The 24,410-nt window shown below is 51.9% G+C and overlaps 1 protein-coding gene across 2 annotated transcripts in view; it reads right to left on the reverse strand.

Moving 5' to 3' along the window:
• Nucleotides 1-24,410, reverse strand: part of LOC102456961 (C-type lectin domain family 2 member B-like) — a 54,716-nt gene that overhangs the window by 21,147 nt on the left and 9,159 nt on the right. For both annotated transcript variants that reach the window (XM_075913821.1, XM_075913822.1), the window contains exons 2-3: nucleotides 21,676-21,963; nucleotides 7,430-7,580 (exon numbers count right to left, since the gene is read on the reverse strand). The gene's annotated coding sequence lies outside the window, so the exon portion shown is untranslated. The remainder of the gene's footprint in view (nucleotides 1-7,429; nucleotides 7,581-21,675; nucleotides 21,964-24,410) is intronic.

A 24,410-nucleotide genomic window follows, 5' to 3' on the forward strand; every position in this document is an offset into this window, starting at 1 on the left:
AATTGACCTGAGATCTGTGGCTGGTTTCTTGGAACCGGACAGAACTTGTTTGGGGTAGGTAAGATTGGGCACCTGTGTATGAGGCCTGGGGCCATCTGGGGCATGGATATAACTGGGGTGTCAGAGGGGTTTGGTCGTGAGGCTTCTTGCTGGCCAGGCAGGCAGCTGGAGCGCTCTGTGGGACTGGTGTGTGGCCTATTTGCAAAGGTCTCCAGTTTGGGGGCTGTAAGGAGCCCTGAATTTGAGCAATTCACCCTGAGCAGATGCCCTCACCGGTGCCTGGCTCTGTCACGCCCGTGTGTGGAATAATTTTGTTACGTGCGCCAAGGCAGGTATCGATGTGCACCACCCGTTGGAAACACAAACCTAGTGTGGGTGCTCTGCTAATCAAGCAGTGGCACAAATGCAGGGAACTCTGCCTCACATCCCCCCTCGCCCTTCCTGACTGGTTGTTTGGCCATGGGAAAGAAGTCGGGCAGCTTTTAAGTGTCCACTGATGTAAACTCCCCCTGCACCCAGCAAGACTTTAACTCTGGACTTACGTTAGCACAGCCCATCTGGCTGTAGGCAGATGCCACCCCCAGTATCTTTGTTGACACATGCTGGTAAGGAGCTCGGAAAACCAAACATCACTCGGATAAGCAAACACCTATTTTATCTCGCACTAACACACGGGGCTAAATACTATCTTGCCGTCACAGACACCGCCTGGAAGGGGGTTTCTGGGCGGCACAGTTTTGTCCACAGAACAGCTATTCTCAAGTTGTAGCTTAGTTGCTAGGCAAGTGGGAAGCTGTGATAATCAACGGCTCTAGAAATGACGCTCATTTTCCTCGTCACCACCTGTTTCATCTGCCTTTTGTTGTCTTTTTTTCCATTATTTGCCTACCTGCCTCTTGAGGGTTACCACAAACACCATCTGGGCAAATCCCATCTGCACAACCACTCACACAGGGTTAGGGTACAAACATTAGATGTGCCAGCTGAGTTTACATTGTTCCTTGGGCTGCTGCGACACGGCACCGAGTCTGGTTGCAGAGCTGGGCTTAACTAGCACCCCCCCTCCAATAGTGAAACTGATGCAAATTCACAGCAAAAAGAGATGGCCAGGAAGGGCTCACCACGCTTCATAGACTCCCAAGGCCAGAATGGGCCCATGACAGATATTCAGTCTGAACTTCCGCGCCCCAGGACTTCCCTCAGATTCAATCTGTGATGCTCCGTAAATTGTTCCAATGTTTAATTCCCCTTCCTAACAAAAAGGCCTTGTTCCAAATTCCGGCCACGAGATCCTGTTAGAATGTCTGAGCCAGCCCCATGTGACTGTCATAAGCAAAATAGGGAAACGTGGCTAGATGAAAATGCAATAAAATGAGTGTGACAATTCCTCCCCTCCTCCACTTTATGAAAATTAGCTGATGAATAGAAATATGCCTATCTCAGAAATGCTTTGCACAACATATCTCATGTAACCTATCAACAGACATACCACAATCTGCTGGATCGGTACTTTTTATCTTCATGCACGTATCGTTCTTGCATGCGAAGTGAGAGAGATGAAGGATGAGATTGTGTATGATTTTTAATGTGCTAATTACTTGGAAGCTGGAAGCCTTAGCCACTGGGTGACCAATTTAAAAACGTGTAAATAACCTTGTTTGTCCTGTAAGCCCAAAGGTAATCTGACCAGTAAGAAATGTGATCTTACCATCTGGCACTGGGATTCTATTTTGACCCTGATATTTTTCCATGGGAGGGGGAATGGAGAGCAAAAGATTCCTGACCCAGAGGAAAGACTGTTTAAACAAGGGGGAAGATATCAGGTCTTTGTCTTCAGCTGTCTTGTAAACAAAGAGAACTGGAGGCTCAGGTCAGAAGAAAATATTATCTTGACTTGAAGACTTGCCTGAAGTAAGAACAGCTGCTTGCAATCTGTTTTTCCAGTGTATTAGAACGAGCTCTGCATTTTTGTTTCATTTCAACTTAATAACTTACTTTGATCTGTTTGTTTTCACTTGCAACCTCTAAAATCCTGCTGTCTGTAGTTAATAAAAACACTTGTGTTTAGTATCAGGCTCAGTGTAAATAATTGTTACCTCGGGGGGGGGGGGGCAGGAACCAGTGTGCATATCTCTCTTTCATTGATAAAGCAGGTGAACATCTTCATGGACTTAAGAACATAGGAATGGCTGTACTGGGTCAGACCAAAGGTCCATCTAGCCCAGTATCCTGCTGACAGTGGCCAATGCCAAATGCCCCAGAAGGGCTCAACTACAGGGAATCCTTCCCTGTCATTCATTTCCAGACAAACAGAGGCTAGCAACACCATTCCTACCCATCTCGGCTAATAGCCTTTGATGGACCTGACCTCCTCTTTTTTGAGCCCTGTTAAAGTCCTAATCCTCACATCCTCTGGCAAGGAGTTCCACAGGTTGACTGTGCGCTGTGTGAAGAAAAACTTCCTTCTGTTTGCTTTAAACCTGCTGCCTATTAATTTTATTTGGTGACCCCTAGTTCTTATGATATGAGAACAGATAAATAACTTTTACTTGTTCACTTTCTCCACACCACTCATGATTTTATAGACCTCGATCCTATCCCCCTATATGAGGTTTCTTTGTATAAAACGTTTACAGGAGACAGACGGATTTATTTGGGGGAGTGTTTGATCCCACTTGGGGGGTCGGTTTCCTGGGTACTGTGCCCTAGAACTACATCCACCCCAGAGCTGAAGTGGTTCAGTGTCTGCATTGCTCTTTGGGGGGATGGTTACCCCATTGCAACATCTTCTGGCAAGGAGTTCCACAGGTTGACTGTGCGCTGTGTGAAAAAAAAACCTTCTTTTTGTTTGTCTGCATTGCTCGTCAGGGGGGTGGTTACCCCAACCCTGTGCCTTGTCGGGGCGAGGTCAGAGAATGACAGGGTGGTGGGCAGCTCCGGAGAGCAAGAAGGAACAAACAGCCCACCAGGGAAATAGTTTCTCCTAATCTCCAACTTAGATCTCCCCCACTGCAACTTGAGCCCATTGCTCCTTGTTCTGCCACCTGTCACCACTGAGAACAGCCTTTCTCCATCCTCTTTGGACCCTCCCTTCAGGGAGTTGCAGGCTGCTCTCAAATCCCCCCTCACTCTTCTCTTCTGCAGACTAAACAAACCCAAATCCCCCAGCCTCTCCCCACAGGTCATGTGCTCCAACCCTCTGATCATTTTGGTCGCCTTCCGCTGGTCCGCCTTCCAAACACGTCCCCGTCCTTTCTGTAGTGGGGGGCCCAGACCTGGACACAATACTCCAGATGTGCCCCCCCCCCGCACACACACACAGTTTATCACCTTCCTCCCCCACTGGAAGGCGCACAAGCAGTTTCGAGGGCAGCATGAGAATTCGAAGTGACGGTGATGGATCCGAGAGCCGATCCGAGCGCAGGTCAGTACAGACAAATGCTGCACAGATGGAGGGAAAAGCAGCCCCTCAGCTCGCTCACTGCCCACTGGGATTAGCACACTCGGGGGTCACCCCACGGAAAGGGCGCTGGGGGGGATCCCACAGGGAATGGAACAGCCGCGTGCGTCAGCCGCCGACAAAGCGACTCCACCGCTGGGGCCAGATTTTCCAAACAACCCAGCCCCCAACTCCCTCCCCGCCTGCCGCCCTGAACTAAAGAGCAGCTGATTCTGGGAGCAGAGCCTCGTGCCAGGCATCAGCTGATGCCCTTGAGATCAGATCAGTGCAAGAGCAAAGCTGGTCTTGTGATCAAGGTCTTGTGGACTGAGAAAATGCAGTGACCTGTGGGGGGAGAGGAGGGTGATACTGCACACAAGCGGGGGAGGCGGAACAGGCGTCCACCGACAAGGTCGTAGCTAGGAAGCTATTTTATCCAGAACGGATTCTTCCCCTTCCACTCTGAGGCCTGCGGAAACCTGGCTGTGCCCTGAGAGGCATGCGTAGCCCTCAGTGGATACCCCCGGGAAGAGATTAAACATGGAATCCTTTGCCCAGGATTAATTACGGGGACTTTCCCAGCACAGAAATAGAATGAAACTAAACCAAGGTTAAAAACAGGCCCACAGCTGCTGCCGCATGAAGCACCCACAGGGCAAACGACACCTGTGTGTGTGATTGCAACCCGGGGCAAAATGCAGGACAATGTAGCACTTTAAAGACTAACAAGATGGTTTATTAGGGGATGAGCTTTCCTGGGCCAGACCCACTTCCTCAGATCAAATAGTGGAAGAAAATAGTCACAACCATATATTTTCTTCCACTATTTGATGTGAGGAAGTGGGTCTGGCCCACGGAAGCTCATCATCTAATAGACCATCTTGTTAGTCTTTAAAGTGCTGCATAGGCCTGTCTTTTGTTTCAGCTACACCAGACTAACACGGCTACATTTCTATCACCAGGACAAAGGAGGATGTTTACAAGTGATCACCCAGGCGTGGAGGCGTCCGGAAACACCCCTGATGCTTTCATTTGCACATATACAGCCAGGCACCCTTTCTTGACCCATATCTCTACACGCAAGAGTGATACGCAGGCCAAAATAAGACTGACACATCCGGCAGATTGGGCCATCAAGACTGAGACGTGACATGCGGCATTTGGTCCAAAGCATTTTCGAGTGACGGGTATTTGCGTCCCTACGTCAATTTCAGAAAGTGGGAGAGGGAGGAGGAGAGGGCGTCACAATGACCCCCATACCGGTGGGGGGGAATTCAGTCCCTTTCGCTGGGTCCCTGGAGGAGGGCAGGGTGTGCTCGGGAGGGATTGTTGTTAGCGCACACACTGCTTGGTCTACTACACAGACATGTTTGCTCTGGCAACAGACAGCGTCCTCTACACACACACACACCCCACCCAGGGCAGAGCTGGGTTGGTGTCACCTGTCTCCGGTCCCTCTCCCACGTGACAGCTAAGGACACAGAACCACGCTCCATGGAGCTGAGAGGGAGCTGGAGAGGCCAGTCCTCTGCCCCGTGGCAGAACCAAATACACCCAGGCCGGCTCTGCCGGGTGGGTATCCAACCTGATCTGAAAATCCCCCTGTGACGGGGATTCCCCAGCCTCTCTAGGAAGCCAGCTCCGGAGCTTGGCTGCCCTTCGGGCTTGTTTCTCTACCCGCTCCGGCAGCTCTCCGGTCTCTCGCACTCCCATCGCTAGACACAAGCTTCTCCTCTGCGCCCTTCCGGCTCTTTCACCCTGAGGCCTCTCACGTCCTAGCAGGCCAGCTACTTAACCACGCCAGAGACCTTGCTGGTGCCTTGCCAGGGACATGCAGCCCTTCCCCCTGCAAGCACCGCCAGGCTGTCCCCAGGAAACCTCCCCACAAGAAATCAGAAAGTCCCGACAATGCCCCTCGTTTGGCTCATCCCCCCTGCGACACTCACAGAGCCCGGCCAGCTGGGAGGAAGACGGCAGATGTGAAGCGGAGCCGGTAACGGATTATGCAAAATACAGGCGGAGTCTACCTATTTCACTTTCCTGTGTTTGCATCACAAACCCGTCCCATCCAACCTGGGGGAACTGGATAAGCTGGACAGGCCAGAGGGGAGCCACAAAACCCATCCCACGGAGGGAAAGCTGAAAACACCTGGAAGCTTCCGAAAAAAAGACAGAGGGGGAGGAACCCTGAAAACCGTCTTTAAAGCTGCTACAACGAGGTGGTGACCGATGGTTCTCTTTGGCCACTGAAGGTGGCAATGGGGTTAACTGGCAGCCAGGGAGATGTAGGTTCATTAGTAGGAAAAACTCTCTAACTGGGGGTAGTTGCATCCTGGCACAGACCTTGAAGGAGGCTTTTAAGGGGAGGTTGGACAAACGCCTGCCGGGGAGGATCTGGGTTTACTGACTCCTGCCTTGGTGCAGGCGACTGGACTTGACGGCCTCTCAAGGTCCCTTCCAGCTCCATGTTTCTATGAATCAAAGAATCATCGAATTCCAGGTCTGGCAGAGACCTCAGGAGCCACCGAGTCCAGAGCCACAACCTGATGTAAGCCGGTTCCCCCGAGGTCCCATCTCCCCTGCACGTCACGACAATAGCGTCCAGTCACCACGATCCTCTAATGCAAGTAACCCTGCCAGGTCGGCTGGTGCTACTGAAACTACCACCTGGTGGATTCAAACCTGGGATCTCGGAGGAGCCGCTACAGCTGGTGCTACAAAGCCAGCTGGCTCTCCGCGCAGGCTGTCGAGCTCCGCTCCGTGGGACAGTGACCCCCATGAGGTGTGTGGGTTGCAGATAGGAAACTAAGAAATGCAGAAGTGGGGGCCAGCAAGTGAACCGCAAAGTCTTCTCTACCCAGCTTTGGTATAAAACTTCCCCCAAAATCTTAAAAACCTAGATCTTGGGAATAAAATTTCTGCTGCCACCCACCCAAATATCGATAAAGAAATCAGGGGAAAGATCGTTTGGGAAATCTCACCCCTATTATAAAAATCAGGACACACAAGTAACCGATGCCCGGTTAATAAAAAGAAAAGAGAAGACTTTTATTATTACAACAATATTCCTGTTGCAGGCATAATGACTAGATGGAAAGGTAACAAAATATACTCAGGCCTGGCTGTGTCTACACTGGGCCACTTATTCTGGAAAATCAGCCGCTTTTCCGGAATAAGCTGCGAGCTGTCTACACTGGCCCTTGAATTTCCGGAAAAGCAACGATGCTCTACTGTACAAAATCAGCCGCTATTCCAGAAAAACTATTCTGCTCCCACTCGGGCATAAGTCCTTATTCCGGAACACCGTTCCGGAAAAGAGCCAGTGTAGACAGCCCAGTAGTCTTTTCCGGAAAAAAGCCCCGATCGCGAAAATGGCGATCGGGGCTCTTTTCTGGAAAAGCGCGTCTACATTGGCCACAGATGCTTTTCCGGAAAAAGGGCTTTTCCGGAAAAGCAGCCTGCCAATGTAGACGCTCCTTTTCCGGAAAAACTGAAAACGGAATAGTATTCCGTTTTAAGCATTTCCGGAAATTCATGCCAGTGTAGACACAGCCATGGAGAAACTCCATGGGCCCAGAACTTAGTTACAAAGAAAAGCCAAAACATATTTTAAGCAGGGCCAGATCTCAGATCCCGCACCCAACCCTTAAAACAATAAAGCCTAACGAAATTACCGAAACTTTACCCTACTCACAGAAAATGAAGACTGGTGCCTTGGAGAGAGAGAGAGAGACATGCTTGTCCCTCTCTGTAGCTGCAGAGAACACACCCCGAGAGACAAAAGGGAGAAAGGAAAAACCCCAAATTCCTTTGTCCCAGTTTGAAAGTCCCCCCTACATTCCTACTGGCCACTCCACCTGGCTAGGTGTAGTTAACCCCTTAATCCCCAGGCTGCTGGCTAACCCTCATCATCATGACAGAGGCACAGAGCGATTTCAGTGGGAAACCGTCCCCTAAATACCAAAGGAGACCAGGAGCGAGGTGACTCACCTCAGACGGCAGGAGCAGCGCAGGGACTCAACGGCGGGTTACACGGGTCCCAGGCGGCATCCCAACGAGGGGACCATCCTTCCAGGCAGGGAGGGAGGTTCCACAAAGGGCGTCGTGCTGCGGAGAGTCCTAGCCCCTCACTTTCAGATACCTAGAAATAAAAATGAGAGGAATCCGAGTGGGATCCAGCAAGCCCGGGCAAGGTTCCTCGGCTTCTCCGCATGACGAGCAGGGAGATATGCCTATCTCATAGAGCTGGAAAGCACCTCATCAAGTCCACTCCCCTGTCCTCGTGGCAAGGCCAAGCACCATCCCCGACATATTTGCCCCAGATCCATAAAAGTCCCCGTCAAGGATTGAACTCACAACCCTGGATTTAGCAGCCCAGCTGAGCTCTGTCTCCCTAGGGACCCTGAGTAGCCTTAAAATTGTCATGTCTGGTCTTACTTTGTTACCAACTGCAGGGAGAGAGGCTGACCGTCAGGACCCCTGTGCTCAGTCTTAGCTCTGGAAGGGGAGTGGTCTCTAGTGGTTACAGCAGGGGGGGCGCTCTCTATGAGATCAGATAGGGAGGGAAGAGGGAGGCGCTACATACTGGGAACTGCAACATATAAGGAAACGCAGACACCAGAGAGAGCTGATAAGGGGTCTTCCGCCCCTCCTCCATGAGGGAGATTAGAAAGCATGTAACTGAATAGTTGTGTAAGGGCAGTCCAAAATATGAATAACGAAAGACGGGGCATTCCGGTAATTAAGAAATCGTTAGATGATTCTTGCCAAACACTGAAAAGCTGGTGAGGGGAGGAGTAGCAATGAGCATTGTGCTCCTAGGATTTGAACTGGGAAGAGTTCTGTTAAACTTTTAAACGGTCTTGAAAAAGGGGATGAAAAGCGAGATGGCAAAATGTGTGGCCACTCTACACAATTACTCAGAATAGTAAAGTCCAAAGCTGACACAGGGATCTCACAATGCTGGGGGACTGGGCAGCCCCAGGGCAGAGGGAATAAGAACTAGAGGACACTAAATGAAATTAACGGGCAGCAGGTTTAAAACTAATAAAAGAAAGTTCTTCGCACAGCGCATAGTCAACCTGTGGAACTCCTTGCCAGAGGAGGCTGTGAGGTCTAAGACTCTCACAGGCTGTGTCTACACTGGGCCACTTATTCCGGAAAATCAGCCGCTTTTCCGGAATAAGCTGTGAGCTGTCTACACTGGCCCTTGAATTTCCGGAAAAGCAACGATGCTCTACTGTACAAAATCAGCCGCTATTCCGGAAAAACTATTCTGCTCCCGCTCAGGCATAAGTCCTTATTCCGGAACACTGTTCCGGAAAAGGGCCAGTGTAGACAGCCCAGTAGTCTTTTCCGGAAAAAAGCTCCGATCGCGAAAATGGCGATCAGGGCTCTTTTCCGGAAAAGCGAGTCTACATTGGCCACAGACACTTTTCCGGAAAAAGGGCTTTTCCGGAAAAGCAGCCTGCCAATGTAGACGCTCCTTTTCCGGAAAAACTGAAAATGGAATAGTATTCCATTTTAAGCATTTCCGGAAATTTATGCCAGTGTAGACACAGCCACAGAGTTTAAAAAAGAGCTAGATAGATTCATGGAGGTTAGGTCCATAAAAGGCTGTTAGCTAGGGGATAGAGTTGGTGTCCTTGGTCTTTGTTTGTCAGAGGCTGGAGATGGATGGCAGGAGACAAATCGCTTAATCGTTGTCTTCGCTCCACCCTCTTTGGGGCACCTGGCACTGTCTGCAGACAGGATACTGAGCTAGATGGACCTTTGGTCTGACCCAGTGTGGCCATTCTTATGTAATTCAGGGTTGAGAAATGCAAAGTAATTCACATGGGAAACTAGAAACCCAACTACTCACACAAACATGACGGAGTCTAAAAGAGCTGCAACCACTCAAGAAATAGATCTTGGAATCCCTGTGGCTAGTTCCCTGGACACATCTGCTCTTGTGCAGTGGCCATGTGAAAACGACGGGAATCGCTGGAACAGGGAGAGAGAAGACAGAAAATACCATCTTGCCTCTATAGAAAGGCATGGTACTGGTACGCCCATATCTTGAACGCTGCATGCAGAACTGGTCACCCCATCCAAAAAAACTCCCCAGCTAGACTGGAGTTGGAAAAGGGACCGAAAGGGCAACAGACGTGATTAGGGATGAGGAACAGTTTCCATATGAGGAGAGGTTCACAAGACTGGGACTTTTCAGCTTGGAAAAGAAATGACTCAGGGTCGGGGGGTGGGGTGTCAGCTCTGTAACTCCGTGTTCCCCTGTGCTGGGATGTGAGATTCCCACTGATTCACCCACATGTGAATTGGCCCAGACACCAGGGGGTTAGCAAAGCTCTTCCCAGGAGGAGAGACAAAGGGAGGGAGGTGGAGACGGACACCTAGCTGGGGGGCAGGATCTGGGAGCGAGGGAGTTGCTGGCTGGGAAACAAAAAGGGAACAGGCTAAGCTGAGGGCTGAGGGTCTGGGGGGGCGATAGGCCCCCTAACCCAAGGGGTCTGAGGCATCCTGGCCCTGACTCCTGTAATCACATCACGTCTATGCTGTGCTGTATCCTGGAGAAGCAATAAACCCTTCCTATTCTTCTGGCTGGCGGAGTCTGTTCGTGCTGCTATGGGGCTGCAGGATCAGGGGGAGCCTCGACTCGCCGTCACAGGGGATATGTTAGTGGTCTAGAAAATCACGAGCGGCGTGGAAAAACCGAACACGGAAATGTGATTTACTCCCTCACTCACATAACGCAAGAAGTAAGCTCAATGTGTAGGCTGCAGCTTTAAAACAAATTCATTTCTTTACAATCAACCTGTGGAACTCCTTGCCAGGGGATGGTGGAAAGTCCCAAACTGTCACAGAATTCCAGGAAGCCGCCTTGAATATTTGAGCCGCCTGGAATACTTTAAATAGAAAGGCGAGGTAAAAATATTTACATACATAAATAAAATAAATAAATAAGAACAAAGTAAGTTCAAGGTGGATCGGTTCATCAATGGCTCCTAGCCAGGATGGGCAGGGATGGGTGTCCTTTGCTTCTGCTTGCCAGAAGCTGGGAATTGACAGCAGGGGAGGGATCATTTGACGACTGTCTCTTCTGTTCATGTCTTCCAAAGCATCTGGCCTTGGCCACTCTCGGCAGACAGGACACTGGGCTAGAAGGACCTGTCTGGCTGTTCTGATCTCATAGAGAGCCCTCTGCTCCCTGCTGTAACCACTAGATCGCACTCCCCTTCCAGGGCTAAGACAGAACCCAAAAGTCCTGACAGTCAGCCTCTTTCTCTTCAGTTGGTAACAAAGTAAGAGCAGACATGACAATTACCAGGCTAACCGGTGTCCCTTAAGTGCCTTGCCACAAGAAGTCAGAACATGTTAATAGTGGAGCGGAGCGGGGCTAATATTTTTCTGTCGTTTACATAGGAGTTAGATACAGTGCTCCTGCCAGCCAATTGCTGACCAAATACCTGGCTAGGTACAGGGGACAGAGTGAAACCCTTATTCACCAGGCTGCTGGCCATGGCCATGACAGGGATCAGTAGCAGAGAGAGAAGGTTGTTATTTAAGTCAGGGACCAAGGTACGCACAGGAACGGACAGATATAAACTGGCCCTCCATAAATGGAGGCATGAAATTAGACGACGGTTTCTAACCACCAGAGCAGCAACGCTCTGAAACAGCTGCCGAGGGGCTCAGTGTGGGGAAACAAAGCCCAACAACCTTCTTTTAAGACAGAGCTTGATACATTCAGGCGAGGGGGTTGGGAGTGGCATGATGAGGTGGCCGACCCGGACCGGTGGCCCATCCATGAGGCTGTTAGCAAACAAACAACAGCTGCTGAGGGGTCACTGTGCGCACAGGCGGCGAGCCGCCGAGGACTCCGGCCCTGCTGAGGAGACGCTGGCGAGGGAAAGCGTCTGAGGTAGAATCTCCTCATGGGCTCCCTCCAAAACGAACAGGGGTCTGACAAAAACCCCAGTGCACCTGCCCCTGCTTAACCGAACAGGCGGTTGGAGGCCCCGGCTTCTGGGGGGTTGTGGGGAAACCGTCAGGAAGCAGCCACTGGCAGTTGGCGTGTGACTGTACTGGCTGTCGGGCGTAGACACAATGAGTCTCACAAGACCGTTAAACATTTATGCAAACACAAGCTGCCAGTATTGTTAAGGAAAGAGAGAGGCGTGATAAAGCAATATGTTTGAAGGGTGATTAACTACCACCCGCCTCCTCAAGGAAAAAGTAGCTCAAATAATTGTATTTTTCTTAGCAGATAACACTCAATTGCTACTGGAATAAGAATATTGCAAAGGAGTTTCTTTAGGTGCCTGTCTGACTCAGTTCCTGGCCGAATGCTTATTTTAATGTTTATGATGATGATGTTTTAAGTTTTACCAAAAAATTCCTGGGTGTTACAAACGCTTTTTCGGTAAACCAAACTTTGGACCTCTCCAGCAAGGTTCCCTCTGATTTTTTCCCCATCTGTGTGAGGAATAAATTTTGTTCCGTGCACTATAGCATGAGTGGATGTGCACCACCAGCTGCCAGGTTGCTCTGCTAAGCAGCTGGGCAGCATTTAAATCTCTCCTAGGTGGTTGCCCAAACACTCCGCTTACAGAGAACACTGCTCGTCAGTACATGAAAATATGGATTAGGGCTCGACAATCTATTGAATCTACTCGCCCATGGCAGTAGATTTCAGCCCGGCGCCTCGTTTACCGGCGGCGTGCGCATGCGCAATGCGGCTCTTGTGCATGCGCAGTGCAGGGCTGGTGAGCGGCTTTCGCTGCGGTTCGCTAAGCCCTGCGGATTATGTTAAAAAAAATCCAGTGCATAACATTAGGTAGGTGAGATCACATCTACTATATAAAGGAGAATGTTTGTAAGTTTGTTCGCTAATAACTTGGACACTGTAAGAGCTACCGCAACCAAACTTTGCATGGAGTAACCTTTCCTCCAGGAGGAGGTTTTAAGGTACTTTTGGACCCAATCAGTCCCGATCTCAAGCGGTAAAAATAAAAAATAACCCACCGCACTGCAGGGGCCACCCCGCCCACCCTAGGATCCATGCCCGCTGCCTGCGGCCCCCAGCGCTGTCCAGAACTTGCCCCCTCCCACCTGCAAGGTTACATAAGCGACTCTCTTTCCCCCCACCCCCTCTGCGCCGGCAGGCAGTGCCCTGACCCCCACACGCACAATGGTTTGGGCACCCACCCTACCCCTCGCAGCACCTGCAGTCCCAGATGGGAGCTGGGGCACCCTTCCTGTGCGTAACCTCCCTTCCACTTGGGGTCACTCACCACCTGCTACCCTGCCCCCTCCAGGGATGACGTGGAGCTATATTTTAATCCCTATAGAAATCGGTGCAACTTTTCTACCATTCAAAAAAAGATAACAGACTACTGTTTTTCTACATTTTGTTCCTCCGGTTTCCCGGGCAATGCTGGGTAACTCCAGCTAGTTAGTAATAAGTTACTCTAAGTGTAAACATAAAAGGCTATGTCTCGACTGGCATGATTTTCCGCAAATGCTTCTAACGGAAAACTTTTCCGTTCAAATCATTTGCAGAAAAGAGCTTCTAGATTGGCACGGACGCTTTTCCGCAAAAGCACTTTTCCGCAAAAGCGTCCGTGTAAAATCTAGACGCACTTTTCCGCAAAAAAGCCCCGATCGCCATTTTCGCGATCGGGTCTTTTTTGCGCAAAACAAATCTGAGCTGTTTACACTGGCCCTTTTGCGCAAAAGGACTTTTGCCCGAACGGGAGCAGCATAGTATTTCCGCAAGAAGCACTGATTTCTTACATGAGATCGTCAGTGGTCTTGCGGAAATTCAAGCGGCCAGTGTAGACAGCTGGCAAGTTTTTCCGCAAAAGCAGCTGCTTTTGCAGAAAAACTTGCCAGTCTAGACACAGCCAAGAGTGTTTATGAAAGTGGAAGAGACACTCCACCACACACACATATGAGTGCCTACATGGTGCTGTCACCCCTCAGTCCGGCACTGGATGAAGTTTATAATCCAAACCACAGCGTTAAACTGATTTTACTGTCAGGAGCTCTGTTTCCCTCTGCTAGCCACTTTTCTTTTCTGTCCCCCAATATTTATCCAGACAACTGTGATTTTTTTGTACTGATCGCTAGCTTTTTTAATTTATTTTTCTGAGAAACACGGAGCCAGTCCCGGGAAACTTTAAACAACATAAAACCCCAAACACCAAAGGGATTTGGGTCTGTATCTCACTGATTGCGTGTCAGGGAGTCTGGAATATTGCTCACTGGTTCATTGTTCCAATGTAGATGTTTCACCCTGCAGCAAGTGTTTTCCGAAACCGTCTGCCTTTGTTCCCACGGGAATTTGTTCAGGGCCACTCTCTGGGGGCTGCGCTTCGGGGGCTTAGGTGTAGCCAATCACAGTGGCTCTTTGTTGCTTCAGGACCCACCAATCACGTCTGATCTGCCTCAAGGCCGTAAGACATCAATGGGCCTCTGTTCCTGACAGATGTCACCCCCAGAATTTGGTGCCCGGCTCGTGTCTGGGCTGGGCTGCTAGAAAGGGGCCAGAAGGGGACACGAATAGGGTCCATTGTCTGCTCTAACACTGCAAAACCGTGTGACCAAGCCCGGGGCAAAGCCGGGAGGCGCTTGCGGTGAGCTCGGCGAAAAATGAGCAACCTGGCTCCGCTCCGGCAGCTCCCGGCTGGGTCCTGCCGCACCAGCGTGACAGCCCCCGCTACCAGCACCAGGCCTTCTCCCCTCCCTCACATAACCCCCCGGCGTGTCACTCAGGGGAGGGGGTGGAGCAAGGCTGGGAGGAGGCGGGGCTTGGGGCAAAGGATGGAGTGGGACAGGACAGAATCAGAGCAGGCTGAGGTGGGGTAGGAGGCGGGGTTTGGGGCAGGGGGCGGGGCTGGGGGCGGAGCATTCACAACATAGACACCAAGCCGGGCCCCAAGCTCTGTGGGGCAGACTGTGCGGGGTGCCCAAGCCAACCGGAGGCTGTGGGACTGGGGCCCACAGATGTCCCCAGGGCTCTGAGACAGAGCTCTCCTCGCTCGCAGTCACGCCAGGCGCAACGCACTGGCTGTTGTCTGCTTTCAGACGCCGGCCAGGCCCCGAGCAGGCTGCAACATTGCATGGCCCCTGCCTGGAACCTCATCCAGCCTCCTCCCAGACTTGTCCGCTAAAGAAAACCAGGCTCCTCGCTAAGATACTGGCCAAGGAATTTGTTTAAAAAGCACCAGAAACAGGGCAGACTCGCATGCATCTGGTTGTGGGTTTTTTCGAGCGCTTTGCTGACCCAATTCCCTGTGACCACATTGGCATGTCATAGCAAATGTCGGTGACCTACTTGTAACCAGGGCCGGACGGAGGCATGGGCGAGTCGGGCAGCTGCCCAGAGTGCCAATCAATGCGAGGGCGCCTGATGGCAGCTGTAAGGGACACACGGCGTCCCTTACAGCTGCCATCAGGTGCCACGTGCCCAGCTCCCGCATCGCCGGTCTGTCCGCATCCCCGACACGGGACCCAACACGGCCCGGTCCATGCGCCAGCAGCGCTAGCTGGGCCGGACTGGGCCATGCTTGCCCCGTGCACACGGGGGGCGGGCCTGCGCCCCCTAAGGGGACGGCTTCCCGGCTGATTAGCAGTGTCCCCACAACTAGGGTTTGTGTTTCTCTGGGTGATGCCCATTCGTGCAGGCCTTGGTGCACACAGCAACATGTATTCCGTCCAGGGAAGGGAAAAAATCCACACGCAGGACTAGAAGGTCATTGGTTGCCAGGGAACACAAGGGAGAGGGAGAAGCAGCCACAGAAGATAAAGGAGAAACCGGCAGATGGTGGAGCCTGGTCTAAACTGGTTTTTGCAATTCCCCCTCCTCTCCTCCGGTGGTCGTACTTCTCCACCGTCATTTCCCTATTTGGGTTTTGCATTAAATTTCCCTCGCCTTGGCAGAACAGGTGGTGGGGGAGGGAGGAGGGAGGAGGAAGCATGGGATTGTTCCCTGTTTACATAGCTAATGCGGCACGGTGGATCAGCTTCTGTGTCCCCCCCCCCCCCATGCAAAAATCACGGCGAAGGAGAAAGACCCTCCCTTCTTTCCCCTTGCCCACCAGAGCCGGGGCGGGGGGCAGGCTAGTAGATTTTGTGTGCTCCAGCCGCATAGGGAGACGGCAGGGGGCTGGCGCACCAGTGTATGCTCCCCAATGCTGGGGGGGTGCCCTGAGCCTTGGGGGCCGGATTCAGGCAAACGGTCCCAGCCCTGATGTTCCCCACCCCGGGACTAATCACATTTCCTCTGTATTCATTAGCTGGTCCGCAATTAGAAACATACGCCTGGAAAGGGACTTTTGGAGGGTTCGTCCACTCCCCTGACCTTTCAGCTTTTGAATAAGTGAGACAAAGCAGACACCCCCACCCACTCCCGGCTGCGTCCTCTGACTCCCTGCATTGAAACGCAACAAAGCCATCGGCTTTGGAGGGGCTTGTTTACCGGGCGGGTGCTGAATGCCAGGCGGCAGACAGGCCTTGCGTTCCCGCCCCCCTTTCAAGTGTTCAATGGGGAGGATTCTGCTCATTCAGGTGGGAAGAAGCAAAAGGGGCCCTACATCTATTTGTGTGCAAAAATCGGTTCTCCCGCCGGCGTTAGCGGCCGTGAGGCCCTGTGCTCTGGGGACCCCATGAAGAAAAAGAACAGCCCTCTTCCTGCCCTCCCGTTTTTCCTTCCTTTGTCTTCCTCCGCCTCCTGCAGCGTAAGTATGAAGAAGTCAATGAAAATAAAGGGAGTTGCTTGATTGTTCGGGGAGCCTGACTTTTCTTTTTTTTCGGAGACCCCTTAAAAATTGCTGCGGGTCTCGGTGAGTCATGTTCTTCCCAAAGACTGTTTGTGCCAAGGGCTGTAGAGTGTCAGAGGGGGAGCCAAGTCTGTCTGTAACCGGAAACCATCAAACAATAATAAATGGTCCAGCAGCAGTTTAGAGATTTACAACACATGCCGAGGGGATCCTGAGCTTCTATGTAAAGGGCTTTGCTCCGCCCGCCACGATGTTCTTGGCTGGAGGAAAGTGGTGCTTTCCGGCTTCAAAGCGGCACGTTCCCATAAGGCAGCACATGGGATGCCCTGAAAGTAGGGCAACAGGATGGAGTCTGGAATGGCCTACTGGACAAAACATTTACCTAAGAAGTGCAGAGTGGCTGGTTCAAGTCCTATCCCCCTTTCTACCCACAGAGATAACAGGGGCAAGATTAGTTGCCCCAGAGATTCATCTGCCTCCTGCATCACTAAGGCAGCATAGGGGATGCTGGGTGGTAGATTGAGCTCTGCCTTGGAAGCCTTCTAGCCTGTGTTTGCACCAATCAGGCTACAGCAGTGCTCTGATCCCCTACTAAGAGAGATTAAAAAGACTGGGCCTTTTCAGATTAGAAAAGAGGAGACTACAGGGGATAGGATCGAGGTCTATAAAATCATAAGTGCTGTGGAAACAGTGAATAAGGAAAAGTGATTTACTTGTTCCCATAACATAAGAACCGAATGAAATGAATGGGTAGCAGGTTTAACACAAACACAGTCAACCTGTGGAACTCCTTGCCGGAGGATGTGGTGAAGACCTGGATTTTAACAGGGTTCAAAAAAGAGCTAGATAGATTTATGGAGGTAAGGTCCATCATTAGGTATTAGCCAGGCTGGGTAGGAATGATGCCCCTGTCCTCTGTTTGTGGGGAAATGGGTGACAGGGGAGGGATCACGTGAGAATTACCTGTTGTATTTACTCCCTTTGGGGCACATTGGCCACTGTGGGCAGACAGGACACTGGGTGAGATGGACCTTTGGTCTGAGCCAGTCTGGCTGCTCTTATGGTTAATGTATATGTACAATGACCATATTTTCCGCACCAAAAATCGGGACACACGATCTGACAAAGACGTTGGCAGAGTGGTGAGGACTAGGCTGGGGGTGTGGGGTGTCAGTAGGGCCGTGAGTGAGCTGGGGGTGTGGGGTCTTGGCAGGGTGGTGAATACGCAGGCTGGGGGTGGGTGCAGGACCTCAGTACAGGGGTGGAAGGGGAGACATTTGCTTTCCCAGAGTCTAGCCAATGGGAGTAAAGGGGAAAGCCTCCAAGAAGTGTGTCTCTGCGAGGCTGTTTCTCCAGCTGGGGGAAGGAACAGGGAGACATGTCTGGCTCGGCTTCTTCCCCGCAAGCCGGATCCCACGGGGAGCCTCTCGGGGCTTTCTCTCCCCGCCGACATATTAGAATGTCCCGGATATTTCAGGCAAAATGCAGGACAATGTAGCACTTTAAAGACTAACAAGATAGTGCTTTATGGGGACAGCGCATTTGAAATCAGGACTGTCCCGGAACATCTAGGACAGGTGGATGGCGGATGTAGATAGGTGATGCACTGTGTAGGGATACAGAAAGGAAGAGATTTTCTGGGCAACGCTGGAGGTGCGATACGCCCTTTACCCACCCCCTACGCTTGCATCTGATCAAGTCCATGCCGCTTGCTACCTGCCCCATCGCTCTTGGGGAGCAGAGAAGCTGAGGTCTCGGGGGAGCCTCAATATAACTGAGGAGGGGTGGGCCCCCATGAGGTTGCTTAAGAGCAGCTCCCCATGACCTGAGATCCAAGCAGCGATGGGAGAGGGAGAGCAGATCTAAACAGAGTGATTGTGCTGCAGGGAAGTTGGGGCTGGTCTCTTAGCAGCCACAGGAGGAAGGCGGAGGGGGGGCAGGACGAACAAAGGGCCCTTTAAAAACAGAGGAGCTAAAGTGCATTGACCGAGGGAGACTGGCTCATGAGCTCATGTCTGGAATGCAGCTAAGCTGCAGGGGGTTACCTTTGTCCTCTGGAGAGAGGGAAGGACAGGGGGGACACAATTTCCCCTGCCTTTGATATTCGCATCTCCACATCCAGCCTGACCAAGCTGACTTCCTTAACCCGAGCCCTACAACGGACAGGGAACTCCTCTGGCTGTTCTATATACTGCTCGGATTCTGTACTATCCACTCCAACTCATCGGATGAAGTGGGCTTTGCCCCTGGAAGTTCATGACCTGGTATATTTGTTAGTCTAAGGGGCTACAGGACCACTCACTGTTTTTATATGCACCAATGGTCCTTCTCATGGGGTCTCGCTGTGTGTGGAATAAATTTTGTTCGGTGCGCTGAGGCATGGGCAGGTGGGCACCACCAGTAGAAAAGCATGCTGCTTGGCTGTGGGTGTGTCATGTTCTTGGATTTTAAGGGGAGCAGCCAGATCACTGCTGCACCCCTGGGGGTGGGGAGGGTGTTTGCATCATCAAAGAGGAATGTAGATAAGTGGACAGCCCGATGGAAAACACCAGTTCATTGTGTGTTCTGCTCCACAAAACTCAGACATCGCTCTTATCTTGACTCACTGTCTCTCCGCTTTCGTCCCACATTCCACCTCCCACGGCCAATGCCAACTGGGCCTAGGTCATCCCCGGCACCAGCGCCAAAGAGCAAACAAAGAACTTGGGAAACAAAAGGGCAGCTCCTCCAGGCCTGGCTCTATACAGATCATTCCACTCCCTCTCCTTAGAACCACAGAGCTGGAAGAGACCTCAGAAGGTCGTCAAGTCCAGCCCCCTGCCCTAGGCAGGACCAATCCCAACTCAATCCACCCAGCCAGGGCTTTGTCAAGCCGAGACAAACACCTTTAGGGATGGAGACTCCGCTACTTCCCTAGGTAACCCATCCCAGTGCTTCCCCACCCTCCTAGGGAAATAGTTTTTCCTAATATCCAACCTGGACCTCTCCCATCACAACTTGAGACCATTGCTCCTTGTTCTGCCACCTGTCACCACTGAGAACAGCCTCTCTCCATCCTCTTTGGAATCTCCCTTCAGGAAGTTGAAGGCTGCTCTCAAATCCCCCCTCGCTCTTCGCTTCTGCAAACTAAACAAACTCAACTCCCTCAGCCTCTCCTTGTAGGTCATGTGCTCCAGCCCCCTAAACATTTTGGTCGTCCTCCGCTGGACCCTCTCCAATGTGTCCACATCCTTTTTGTAGTGGGGGATCCAGAACAGGACACAATACTCTGGCACACGAAAGCTCATCACCTAATAAACCATCTTGTTAGCCTTAAAAGTGCTGCATAGCTTTTCCTTTTGTTTCAGCAAGACCAGACTAAAAAGGCTACCTCTCTATTACTATTCCACGTGGGAGCAGCTACTGTAACCTTCCACCGTGGAAATTTTTGCTCAGGCTGCGGAAAGTCCCTTTTATTCCCAGTTCAATTTCCTCTGTGGGTCATTCATGCAATATAAAATACTCGGCAGGCTTCGCTTTTTATCTGCTAGTGTCAATAAATATTAACTTTGCTGCACGTGCACAAACGGATGACAAAATATTTCCAGCAACAATTACTGACATTTATAGAGACAGGCAAGATGCCCTCTATATTTTTCCATCCACGTGCAGAATAAATTTGTTGTGCGCACCATGGCCTGTGCAGATGGGCACCGTCCGTGGAAACCCATGCAGCCAGCTTTGTAAGAGCTTTGCTCATCAGTTAAGTGGCACTTGATTCTCATCTGGGTGGCCACCGAAGCACCCAGCTTACAGGGAACACTGCGCACAGAGTGAGGAAAATACGACTTGAAAAGCAATTAGGACTGTTTTGAAGCCAGGGTGGAGAAACGTTTTTGGGTTAGGGGTCACTGACCCACAGAAAAATCAGTCACGTGAGAATCAAAACAAAAAACAAAAAACCCCTCGTTCATAAGGCTACACCCTTGTTTGGGAGGGTACTTTCCTTTGGGTATTTTCATGTGGTTTTAAGGTTATTCTTTTATTTCCTCCAGTCTCAAAACACATCACTTTGTACAGCTGTAAACACTGAAAATGAGGAAAAACTAGAATCCTAGAACTGGAAGAGACCTCGAGAGGTCGTCAAGTCCAGTCCCCTGCCCTCATGGCAGGACCAAGCACGGTCTAGATCATCCCTGTGTCTTTGAGGCACATTGCAGGCTGGAGTCTAGCCTCCCATATCCCAGACTTCCGAGTGAGATATGGCCACTCTAGGCCTCTGTCTGTGGTGTGTATGTGTGTGGGGAAATCTAACTGTCCTGAGGACAATGAAATTGACCTTTAGGGTATTTTTGGAGAGCACAAGTGCAGTCGGGTTGCGTCTACACAGCCAAGCAATTGGGCTTGAATCCCGGATCGCAGCTGGAAAGAGACTCAGGCCCCACCCCAATGGAATTTGGGATTGGATCGTGATTTCAGACGAATTTATAACTCGGCCTGGCAGGTGCTGCTGCTGCTAATGTGGATGTTTATTTGTAAGTGTTTTGATCAGTTGCACACCTAGGCTGTGTCCAGACTCAGGGTTTTTTTCGAAAAAAGTAGCCTTTTTTCGAAAAAACTTCCCCTGCGTCCAGACTCAAGCCGCGTTCTTTCGAAATTAATTCGAAAGAACGCGGCTTTTCTTTCAATGGCGGTAAACCTCAATTTACGAGGAAGAACGCCTTCTTTCGAAAGTTCCTCTTTCGAAAGAAGGCCTTCTTCAATGTAAAGAGGGCTTCTTCGAAAGAGAGCATCCAGACTCACTGGATGCTTTCTTTCGAAAAAGCAAGCCGCTTTTTCGAAATTTCTCCGTGCAGTCTAGACGCTCTCTTTCGAAAGAGGCTTGCAGTCTAGACATAGCCCTACAGAAAGAGACTGTCTAGCCTCTGGGCACCATATTTGAAGAAAGATGTGGAGAAGTTGGAGAGGGTCCAGAAAAGAGCCACAAGAAGGAGGAAAGGTCTAGAGAACGTGAGGGAAGACTGAAAGAACTGGGCTTGTTTAGTTTGGAAAGGAGAAGACTGAGAGGGGACATGAGAGCAGTTTTCAAGTATCTAAAAGGGTGTCACAGGTAGGAGAGGACACAGGGGCCCACAGCCCTCCCCCGGCTCTGCCTGCTGGAGCTGTCATGCCCATGGAGGGGTGCTTCTCCCGGGCCCCCAAGCTGTGGTGGTGAGAGAGGGCTGGGGGTGTCCTCTCCCTGCCAGGACAGCCTGCAAACCGCCCCCGCCCCTCCGCAGAGCGATGAGTTCCCAGCAATGACGTCACAGGCTCCTGGCACAGCCCTGGGCTGGTCCTTTCATCTCTCTGTCCTTCACCTAACTGACAGGCCAGTGACAAGACTTGCTGGGGGAGGAAACGTTTCCTTCCCATCTAGGAGGGCCCGCAGCCTGCCCGTCTGAGCTGCCCAAGCCTGAGGAAGGAGATTTCACCCACCTTTCCCGTGGCTGCCGCTCCAGAGCACCCCGGCGGGAATAGCCTCTTGGGGAGGCCTGCGAACAATCCCTCATAGACACGCCGCTTCGTTGAGCGTTGTCGTTTGTACGCCCAGCCTGGGATGCCGATCCCCGGCCACCAGAACGTCCCTCGTCACCGGTGTTCACTTCTCCTCCGCCCGCCGATCATTTCCACGGGAGACAATTCGGGGAGAGGCGCCGAGCATGCCGGCGTGGGTAGGAGACATGTTATAATCCCTGCCGCCGCGATCCAGCCACCATCGGCCTCCTGCAAGAGAAGCACTGGACAATAGAAGGGAGAATTTGCCATGCCCTGGGATCAGCTGCTGAGCGTGACCATAGCTCACATTCCAACATTCTTGCATCACACACCCGCTCCAACATCAGGAGTTGCCCTGCGTTCGCACTCATTGCTTTTCCATCCACATGCAGAATCAATTTGGTTGCCCGGCCTGTGTGAATATACATGTGACGGGGAGAGCTGCGGCAGCCGGCACGCGCTGGCATCCCGGGTTACCCAGGCGAGGGGTCAGATGAACCCTGCATGCCAGCCGACTGCCGAGGAGGACCGGGTCCGCTGGAGGGGGGCAGAGCGGGCCGGAGGGGGCAGGGGAGGCCGGAGGGGGCAGGCGGGGGCCTTCCGGGCGACCAGGGAGCCCCGCAGGAGGGCGAATGGAGGAAGGGAGAGGAGACAGGACCGGCACAAGGCGCTCGTCGGCCACATCAGCAGTGCGCCGTGACTTTTAAAAATGGCGGCCCCGTGCCCGGGGCGGGGCTGTGGGTCTTGGCAGCAATGGCTCCTATGGGGCTGGGAGAGCCGACCGCAAGGGGCCAGGGCTCAGTCCGGAGCATCAGAGCTCCGGGACCGGGGGTCGGAGGGACGACCCGGCAGACGGCGACTCCGGGACGGCGAACCGGAGCCAGAACCCGGAGGACTCTCGGAGGAGTGGAGCGAGCAGACCGACAACCCATCGTGGGGGCGAGAGGATCCCCTGACGGGGTAGGAAGTGGCCCAGAGCAGGGCATATGGCCCGCGGGCTGGCGTGTTACGGGGAGGTCACCCCGCCAACCACCAGGGAGCGGATAGCTTTGTAATCCCTCCCCAGGGCTCTGGGCCGGGACCCGGTGGAGAGCGTGGGCCTGGGTCTCTCTCCCCACAACGTAATCCCCGGTCCTCTCGGTGGGTGTGTCCATATGCGAGGCAAGGCAGAATTGGGGAGCGGGTATAATTGGTACTGTGCGTGAGCCCCAGGCACTGCGGAGAGGGCTATAGAAAAGAGGGGGTGGCCCCCCTGGTCCTGCAAGGGGAGGGGCCCCCCTACAGTCCACCACAAGGAGAAACACACGCCTCCCTCTAATAAAAGTCACAACTACGTAGCACTTTAAAGACTAACAAGATGTTTAATAGGTGATGAGCTTTCGTGGGCCAGACCCACTTCCTCAGATCAAATAGTGGAAGAGAATTGGCACGACCACATATACCAAAGGGATACAATGAAAAAAGTGAACACGTTATTGAACTGACAAATCAGAAGGTGGGGTGAAGGAGAGGGAATCGCTATTTATGAGTCAATGAATGGCTAATCAGGGGTGATAAGTGGGGAAGCTATCTTTGTAAAGGCCAAGATAATTAGCATCTGTGTTAAGGCCCAGTCGTAAAATTTAAATCTAAGCAAGAAGGAAAGTTCTGAAGTTTCCCTCTGTAATCTGGTGTTCAAGTCTCTTTGAAGTAAGATGCATGGAGTAAGGTCCTTCAGACTATGTCCAGGTTGAAGTGAAAACCAACTGGTTTTTCCTTGAGATGTCTGATGTCTGACTTGTGGGCATTCCTTCTTTGGTGAAGTGTCTGAGACGTCTGTCCAATATACAGAGGAAGCGGGTCTGGCCCACGAAAGCTCCTCACCTATTAAACCACCTTGTTAGACTTTAAAGTGCTGCCTAATTTTTCCTTTTGTTTCAGCAAGATTAGACTCACGGGGCTACCTCTCTATTACTATTCCACACCCAGCTCTGGGCGTGTCGCTAATCCGGGGAGGGTAGCTGAAGTGTCAAAACTCCAGGAACTACATCCCTGTGTGTTGCGGAAGGAGGTTGGAGGGGGAATGGGGCGGGATAACAGATAAATCCTCAGTTGAATGAACAAAGCCAGGGACTTAACGCCCCACTGAGTTTTCTGCATTGGCTGCTTCCAATGAAGCCCTAGACAGGGAGAAGAAAATGTTTAGGTATAAAAAGATGGTTAGAACCAGTGTTCCCTGTAAGCCAGGAGGGGAACCTCAGCTCGGGGGCTGGATGCTGCCTCCAGCCTGCTGGGATCTGGCCACCAAGGCTCGGGGCTCCCCCAGTATTTGGGAACCAACCTCGGGGCTGGAGGACACAAAATTCACTAGCCTGGACCCCTGGGCTCTTTCTCTTTCGCACTCCGGTGCCACATCAGTGAGGGTTTGTTCTGGGGGTTTTTTGGCTTTTCACTTGCGTGCGGCCCCCGGCTGATTTTTCTGTGGGTCCGCAGCCCCCCGACCCAAAAAAGGACCCCCAATCCTCTGTTAGCTGAGTTAATGTGCGGCCAGTCGGGAGAGACTCCAGTGCCACCCAGCTGACAAGCAGAGCGCCCCGTGCTGGGATTTTTTGCTTCCACTGGTGGTGCACATTCAACTCTAGCTCGGTGCACGTAACATTTTATTCCGCACATGGATGGAGCAAATCCACCCATGG

The sequence above is a fragment of the Pelodiscus sinensis genome, chromosome 32, assembly GCF_049634645.1.
Source record: "Pelodiscus sinensis isolate JC-2024 chromosome 32, ASM4963464v1, whole genome shotgun sequence".
Taxonomy (NCBI): domain Eukaryota; kingdom Metazoa; phylum Chordata; order Testudines; family Trionychidae; genus Pelodiscus; species Pelodiscus sinensis.